This window comes from Centruroides sculpturatus, unplaced genomic scaffold (genome assembly GCF_000671375.1).
Source record: "Centruroides sculpturatus isolate CEXI.00-Female unplaced genomic scaffold, Cexi_2.0 scaffold1231, whole genome shotgun sequence".
Lineage (NCBI taxonomy): Eukaryota > Metazoa > Arthropoda > Arachnida > Scorpiones > Buthidae > Centruroides > Centruroides sculpturatus.
Genome location: NW_019386116.1, coordinates 76,937 through 85,688, shown reverse-complemented (window position 1 = coordinate 85,688; position 8,752 = coordinate 76,937). Strand labels below are relative to the sequence as shown.

At 29.2% G+C, this 8,752-nt stretch overlaps 1 long non-coding RNA gene across 1 annotated transcript; it reads left to right on the top strand.

Moving 5' to 3' along the window:
- The first annotated feature begins 544 nt into the window (after nt 1–544).
- LOC111613674 lies at nt 545–1,360 on the top strand. Its single transcript, XR_002754807.1, has 2 exons — nt 545–703; nt 851–1,360. It is a non-coding gene; the product is annotated as an uncharacterized LOC111613674 (long non-coding RNA).
- Nucleotides 1,361–8,752: the final 7,392 nt, after the last annotated feature.

The following is an 8,752-nucleotide window of genomic DNA, read 5'->3' as shown; positions in this document are numbered from 1 at the left end:
AAATTCAAATTACGTGAAATAATTTTGAGGATCTCCAAGTAGACTTACCGATTTGTTTAGCAGACTAAAAAAATCGAATTTTTTCAACAATCTTCTGTTTCAGTTGTCTTCAAGTCACATATAAACACTTAAATACAGACTAAATACTACGCCAGTAGAATATCTTTCTTCAGTTTTTATTATTGCCAAAGATGAAGCAATCGGAGTTTTTATAATTTGAACTTTTATAAATGTTGCTTAAAGTAATTTCGTCTTTTGAATTGATAAAATAAAGTTATTTTATTATGAAAATTTTCACGAAACAATTTTTTACTGTTTAGCATTAAGTGATATATCAATACTTTGTCGTCATTTTCCAAATTAGAGTTTAGTTTAGGTATCTATTTTATAGCAAAATGTATTAATATACCTTATCCATGAAATGTAGAGAAATAGATTGTTTATATATATCAATAAAAATATTCTAAAAAGAATCGATGGAGTCAGATAATCTATTTTTTTATATTACCGTACTGTACTAATCTTTAGTACACGGAACAGAGAGAAAAATATTTAAAGGATGTACAATTTTTTAAGTGCCATCTTCGTGAAGAAATCACTCCAAGAACATTACAACTAAAGAAGTCGATAAGAAAAGACATCAATGAACAAGATATATGGAAGATAGAAAGATTAATATTGAAATCAATAATAAATAAAAAAGGTAAATTAATTAATAATATAAATAAAAAGATTAAAGAGTTAAAAATTAAATTAAACATTAAAAGTAAGAGAAAAGAAGCAAAGACTATAAATAAATACATAAAAAATAAAAATGAAAGATTATGTAAATTATTTGATTATCCTTTAGAATCGGAATACAGAGAGTGGCAAGAAAATCTGGTGGTAAACCTAACTGAAAAGAGTATTCCAGATGATTATATGCGGTCGATGATATATTTATTATTTATAATAGTAAAATAACATCACCAGAAAAAATCTTAAAAGAAGCTAATGAAATTAATGAACATATTAAGTTCACCTATGAGTGTGAAAAATTAGATAGTCTAAATTATTTGGATATCACAATAACCAGGTTTAAAGATCATTTGGAGTATAGTAGGTATGAAAAACCTTGTAACACAAACAAAGTTATAAATTTTAGATCGTATTGTCCAATTAATCAGAAAAGAAATATTTATTTAATGGAAGTAAAAAAGATATTTTTTAGAACAACCAGAAGTGAAAAAAGAATAGAAGAACTCAAAAAAATAAATAAGAAGTACTTGTTGAACAATTATCCGAAAAGATTGCTGAGGAACTGGTATGATGAATATTCAAAAAGAAGATTTCAAGTAAAGCAACAAAAAGAAAGTAAAAAGTATGTTTCTTTTCCATATATCCAAGGTATTTTCGAAAAATATAAAAAAAATTTTCTGTGAAAACTTAATACAATTGGCTCCATTGCAAAAAAATAGATTATCTGAATTAATTAGAACTGAACCTTACAGTAAGAAAGATTTATTGGAAGAAGATGGAGTGGTTTACAGGCTTCAATGTACTTGTGGAGTACCGTATTACTACGTTGGAGAAACGAAACGGAAACTAAAAGTGAGGATGTCGGAACACTTGGCAGCAGTACGAAATAAAATTAATACATCCCCGGTATTTTTGCATTGCCATGTTAACAACTGTCAATTAGATATTAATAATGTAAAAATAATACATAAAGAGAAAAATATTGTAAAAAGAAAATTTAAAGAACATTTCGCGATAATTATGCAAAGTAATGTAATGAATTTGAATAATGGGGTGATACCAGCGGAATGCTGGGAAGAGTTTGTGTTACTTAAAGATTGTAAACGCGATGGTATCAGTGAGAAAGATGTGTCTTCTTCTGTGTCTACGACGGAAAAAAATGTGTCTTCTTCTGTGTCTACGACGGAAAAAAATGTGTCGTCTGAGATACCTTCTGCTGTTCCTATTGTACACTCTAGTCGTCAGAAACCCTACTGAAGAGGCCTTGACAGGCGAAATGCATTTGGGGTGAAGTATATATTTATATAAAAATAAAATTATATTTTCCTTGTTAACCTGTTTATCTTTTTTAATTTTTTATACCAGTCTACGGACTCGGGACTTATTAAGCCTCCAAAAGTCAGAAACGAATGGAAAACTAGTAGTTTTCCGTGTACTAAAGATTAGTACAGTACGGTAATATAAAAAAATAGATTGTTTATATACTCACAAAAATGTTATAAAATCTATTAATTGCAACCCTACTTTAATTTTAATGATCATGTAAAATCATTCGATACCTCATTAACAAATATAAATGAAAATTTCAAGTTCCTTTTACATTACATAAGAAGGCCGACCACCAGTAGCTAAGTGGATAAAAATACCAAAAATTGGTAGTTGATTGAAATGTTAAGGCAATGAGAGCTCTTTTATAGTTTTTAAAAGAGTTCTTCTATGGCTGATTCTCTGTATTCACAGAGAATTGGCATCCATAGAAGAGCTCTCTGAAAAGTGGAGATATTCTACTGGATATAGGCCTATATCTATGTATTAGATTCATAAAAAAGAACTAGTAGCAAGGCGCAAACCAGTGACTAAAAATGCTCAATGGTTTTATGTTAAATCCACTCCGTTAGTAGTGGGCTTTGTTTTTTATGGTATATTACTTTAGATTAATGCCTGTCTTACTTTACTGGAAATATCCCAGGTAATCAAACTAATTGACTAAACTTAAGTTTTATTCTATATACTTACATGTTCAGAATTAAATACATAGCATTACCTTTTAGTTTAATTATTTCCTGTATTGATTTCAAACAACTTGAAAATCTCCAATTATTTTCGCTTTGAAAAGGAACATCTTCATGCATGATATATTCCTTTGATTTTCCTGGATTGCATTTTTATAAATCCATAGGACCATGTTTACAACCAAACGCATGGCCCTACAGATGGACAAAATTTGCAGCAACTTTAAACCTTGGTATTGTTAAATTTCTTTCTTAATTTGTAATAGATACATTACTACGTATCAAAGTATCATCATCGTCCTCGAAGCAAATTGCTCATATTTTGCTGACTCTTCCACTAGAACAGACCGAATCTTTCCAAAAGTCTCTACGTGTGAAACATATCAACATGCAAGACATGTGTCTATATTGAGATATATGTTCCAAAAATTCCATTTCTTTGTTCGTGTTAGTGTTTAGTAGATATCCTGGTTCATCATTACTTCCAAATATTGTTATTTTATCTATATTGAAACCGATGCCATCCGGCTTACCGTCTTGATCAATGTCCGAGTTGAGGAACACATATTGTGCAAACATGGTGTAGAACTGAACTTCTGCAACTGTTCTATTCACGTTAAATTCCATATATTCGAAGTATGTATGATCTACTAAGATTTCTAATGAACAACTTCTTTTTTGTCTGTAAAAACACAAAAATAAAAAGATGTTTATTAATAAGAGTTAAAGTTTTAGCTATCACTACTGAAATTATTTCTGCAGAAAATTATTCGTAATTATTATGGGAATAGTTTCTACTGGAAACTAGTACTTATTTAGGTGTTACAAACGTAGAAAAACACTCGGAAGGCGTGAAATGGCCAGCCCGTTGGAAAGATGCGAATCAGTGTTTATTGGTTTTATCTACTCGGCCTCTTAAGGACTAACAATTTGTAACTAATAATAAATGTATATTATATTTTTACTCCATTTACAACCAAACTAACAGACGGCCGAATACAGAGATGAATAAGATCTCTGCAAGCGCATTGGGAGACCCGACATCGAATTAAGTCTAGCAGCTTACCAGGAAACTTTCAAGGGCGCTCTTTCTGAGATCCGTCAGACCTTCTATTACCACCAGGTCCCTCTTATTGTGGGCCTGACTGAATCCACGGTATGTATAAATAAAGCAGTTATGTAGGTAGAAATTTTAGTTCTTTGAGAATAATATGGTAAAGTACATTCAACACTTCACATTTTTATAAGCAAATTTAATATAGAACAAAAAATGAAACGTTCTAGAAATATTTTACAAAAAATTTATAAACAAAATAAAAGTCTTTAAAGACAAAAAAAAGCGATTTCAGCAATTATTTTTTTAATTCATCTTTCGCTTTTGGCTATCTGAACAATAGGGGATGCCGCTTCTTTATCTGCACCTTGAAAGTACAGTATCTTCTCAATGCAGTGAACAATGTTATCATTGACTAAAACAAAAATCTCATTTACGTATTTATTTACTTTACATTTATTTTTAAATTTATTTATGCATTTATTTTGTTTTGAATATTTTTGAATAATTACAGCTCGTATTTTACATAAAATACTACAAAAGAAAAACAACTGAGTGAAGCGATGTAGAATTATAGAAATTTCTTTCGTTTGTATATTCTAATTCTGATTGTGATTAGTTCTCGGAGGTTTTAGTTGTATGAAACAAACTGAAGCAATCAGAACTGATAAATAATTATTTGCATTTTGTATTAATTTTATTTACTTTTTTATTAACATAATAGTAGATGAGTCAGGGGTACTCAGGTAAAAAGTAACAACAGCAAAAGTTAAGCTTATTATAGAAATTTAAAAATTTTATTCTTCTAATTTAAAACTATACGAAATATTATCTCGTGTTATACAATTTATCAACATTTAATAAGCAGGAGCAAAATTATACAATACTACTTAAGTTTAGTAAACATATTCCATTCAAAATTATTTAAAATACACATATTTTATATCCCTTGAATGAGTTTTTTGTGCTAAAAATAAATAAATTCTCGATTAACTATATATGAACTTCGGATTTTCATCGAAAGTGACGTTATTTCAATTGAAACATTTTTTTTTCTGAAGGATGTTAGATGGCCAGTACGACTGTATTATTTAAAAAATATGATGTATAGGAGCAAGTCACTACTAATTTAATATTTGATATATTTATTACACTATATAGGCTATATATAATCAACTTATTCCGAGTTCAAAGGAGATTAAAACATTCAAACAAGGCTAATTTTAATTCTTACAGTTTATCAAATGCGTTTCGCTAAAGTGAAAATGCTTTGGACTTTTCAGTGATAATACAATTCAATCCTCGTGCACTGTATTTATAGTGTACAAGTCTACATCAACACGCATCAACATTAATGACATTATCTAAATATAATATCGTTTACACAGTATTATTATTATTTATAATTGAAAAATGTTTTATAAATGTATTTATTTCTTTAAAGAAGATTTATATATGATCAGAATTGATGCTACAATTTGCTTTACTACAATATACATACATAGTGACGTCATAATATCTTATCTAATAGCTGCTTGATGCTCATTTACTTTTTACCAGTAATGTTTTTGTTACTCCTACATCATATTTACTGTGATTTTCACAAGTAAGAAAATGTCTTGTAAACTTCTCTTTACTTGTTTTTTATCATGTAATATTTTTGATATTCTAACTGTTTAAAAAGTATAGTAAGTACATAATAAGTAGAAATACGATATATTTCAATGCCGATTCATCAAAATTTATTCTTCAATTATTGTATTTTCATATCAAGTACTATGTTTCAAGTTATGTAAGTAGAAACAGAACGTTTCATTGAATAATGAATAGAAAAAATTGCGAACAAGCCTTAAAGCTTGCCTGTGTCTTTTTCTTTGTCGCCGATTTTTACTCTTTTTATATTTTTACAATACCTTTATTTCTTCAGACAACAAAAGAGTCTTACAATAAACCATATAATAGTTACTGCATAACGAGTGACGATTACTTGTGTAATAGAGAAATGCTAATATTGGATTAACCTGGGTGAGGTAGCCAAAAACCTGCGCTTGAATGCTCTCAAACTGGAACGAAAACTTTAAAATATTCTGTAATTAAAGTATTTGTGAAATTTCACTTCTGGTTATCGATGTGCAACGTAACAGAAAAGAATTATCTCCTCGTTTAAAGTTTGTGAAATCAAATTTTATAAAGACTTTCTCATTTTTGACGTCATTTGCACGAATGTCAAATTTTTCAATTTTCAGTGGCCGATCTGAGTTTCAAAAGACCAGAAAATATAGAATGAAGAGCGTTGCTCATCTGAAAGATTCACATTAAGCATATATAAAAAAAACAGTTATTTACAAAATTTAAAAAGTTAAAAAAGTACCTTAACTGGAAACTTTTTCGTAACATTGAAGTAGCCTCTTATTGATATACATAATGAAACTTTTCCAAATCTCTTCATAAAGTTTAGAATCTGCAAGAATAAGATACATTTGGATATTATGCGTTATAATAAATGAAAGATGATCTAAAACTCACTTTCAGTTTCTGTTCAAGCGACAAATCGCATGCAGAAAACCTTCGGATATCTTGAAACGAGGTCTGCATCTGAAAAACACCAAAAACTATTAAACATTAAACGCAGCTGATCGGTNTACAGAATTTCAAAAGTTAAAAAAGTACCTTAACTGGAAACTTTTTCGTAACATTGAAGTAGCTTCTTATTGATATACATAATGAAACTTTTCCAAATCTCTTCATAAAGTTTAGAATCTGCAAGAATAAGATACATTTGGATATTATGCGTTATAATAAATGAAAGATGATCTAAAACTCACTTTCAGTTTCTGTTCAAGCGACAAATCGCATGCAGAAAACCTTCGGATATCTTGAAACGAGGTCTGCATCTGAAAAACACCAAAAACTATTAAACATTAAACGCAGCTGATCGGTAGTTTTGAAAGAGAAATGATAAAATACCGTAGACGTTAATGTTGATCCTTCGTAACCCGTTATAAGACATACGATTGACAGTAAAATGACAAACAAGAGAATGATAAATCTCATAATGGTGTTTAATTCAGCGAAGATAAATATATAATACGCGAGACTAGTTTCTAATAGAATTGTGAAATAAAATATTGCAGGTAATAAACTAAACTCTGTGTTGATTTGATTGAGGAAGTTCCAAAGTTCGGCATGTTGCATCATTATCTCTTCTAATTTTAAACTTAAATTTGAATTGTTCTTATTAAGTAGAATTAAATCATTTGATACTCTTTGAAAAGCTTTCTTCACAATCAAGTATAAAAATAAAATAAAAAATAAAAAATGAATTACTCCTCCAATAATAAAGTTTGCTGAAACCCCAAACTCCCCAATACAGAAGAGAGTCATAAAATCGTTTTCGTTAGATCGATCTAATGTTGGATATGTGAAATAGATATTAAAAATTGGCAGTGCACAAGTGAAAGAAAGTAGGGTTATGCGCATGATGACACTAATTTTGTGAATAGACTTGTTTAAATCTTCAATTGGCAGATTTTCTGGTTTTATTAATATGATTATCGGAGTTATTTTATTGCGTTTTACAACAGAAAAAATAAGCGACGTAGCCAAATATATTATTGTAAAGAAGATCCTGACGAAGATGTTATAATCCACCATTGAATACCAACCGAAGCAAGGTGTGTTTCCTGCTATTGACGGTATTGTCATAAGAAGTAGTAAGAAAAAGAATTGCCAATTTACAAATTCTACAAAACATAAGAAGAATTTTTGCAATAATTTATGTTTGGAATGAAACTGTTGACAATAGTAGCATGAAGCGAAGAAGTTCCATCCGTAAATTAGTGCTGTGGACAGGTGAGGCTGCAACAAACAACTAACACATATTTTGTATCTACGAACGTCGGCCATGAGTAAATTTCAAGTTAGAAATATATCAACAGTGTCCAAAATAGATAAGTATAGTAAATTGATAATGTATTATATTAAGTAAAAGTAGAACTGTTAGAAAGTATTATTACTTTGTTATTTCGACTATTTTAGTTATTTATGCAATAATCGTTAACTATTATTCCTGCATTCGTATCTATAATAAAGTTCACGTTAAGTTTGCAGCACTGTGAAAGCTACGGACCGCTCGATAAACCACGTTTCTGTTAGTTTCAGGAATATAGTGGCAGCCCCAGGTGTCTTGGTGAGTTGATAAGGATGCTGTCATTTGAGTAAAAGTTAGTTACATAAAGTGCACTGCATCACCCACTTTAGTGCATTTAGATAATTGACTTTTTACATTATATAATAAAATATTTTAAAAGCATCGTAATATATATGATAATATAAGATAAATTTTTGTTTGTTTCATGTATATTAAATATTTATTATATGTAAAATGACAAGGTATGTTTGTAAACGTACGAAGTCTGAAAATATTCTATATGACGTCAGTTACGAACATAGGCATAAGCGATAACAAATAATCTTCACATGATGTTTTTTAAACTAATTTTTTAAACATTTCTTTAAATATATACAAAAATTTTTTACATTTTAAAATGTTTAACAAATGTTTTAACAAAATATGTATTTTTTTATTAACTACATTTAATATTGCGTTAAGACGTACCTTGAAGATGTCTTTTTACATAAATATATATTTTTTGTACACAAGAAATGTATCATTAATGCAATTTGAAAGAAGTGCATAAATAAAAATAATACAAACAACAGTTTTTCTTCTCTAACCATTATATAAAAAATACTAAGTACTGTACAGTAGACCCCTATAAAACGGGTTCCTATAATTACGATTCCTATAAGACAGCAAAAAAATTGCGACGGTATCCGTAAAAAACGGTAAAAACTTCTATAATTACGTAAAACGTCATCGGGCAGCGGAACTACTTTCCGCGCCGTCAAGCGCCACGCTACGAAAAGAATACTATCGTCTGTACAG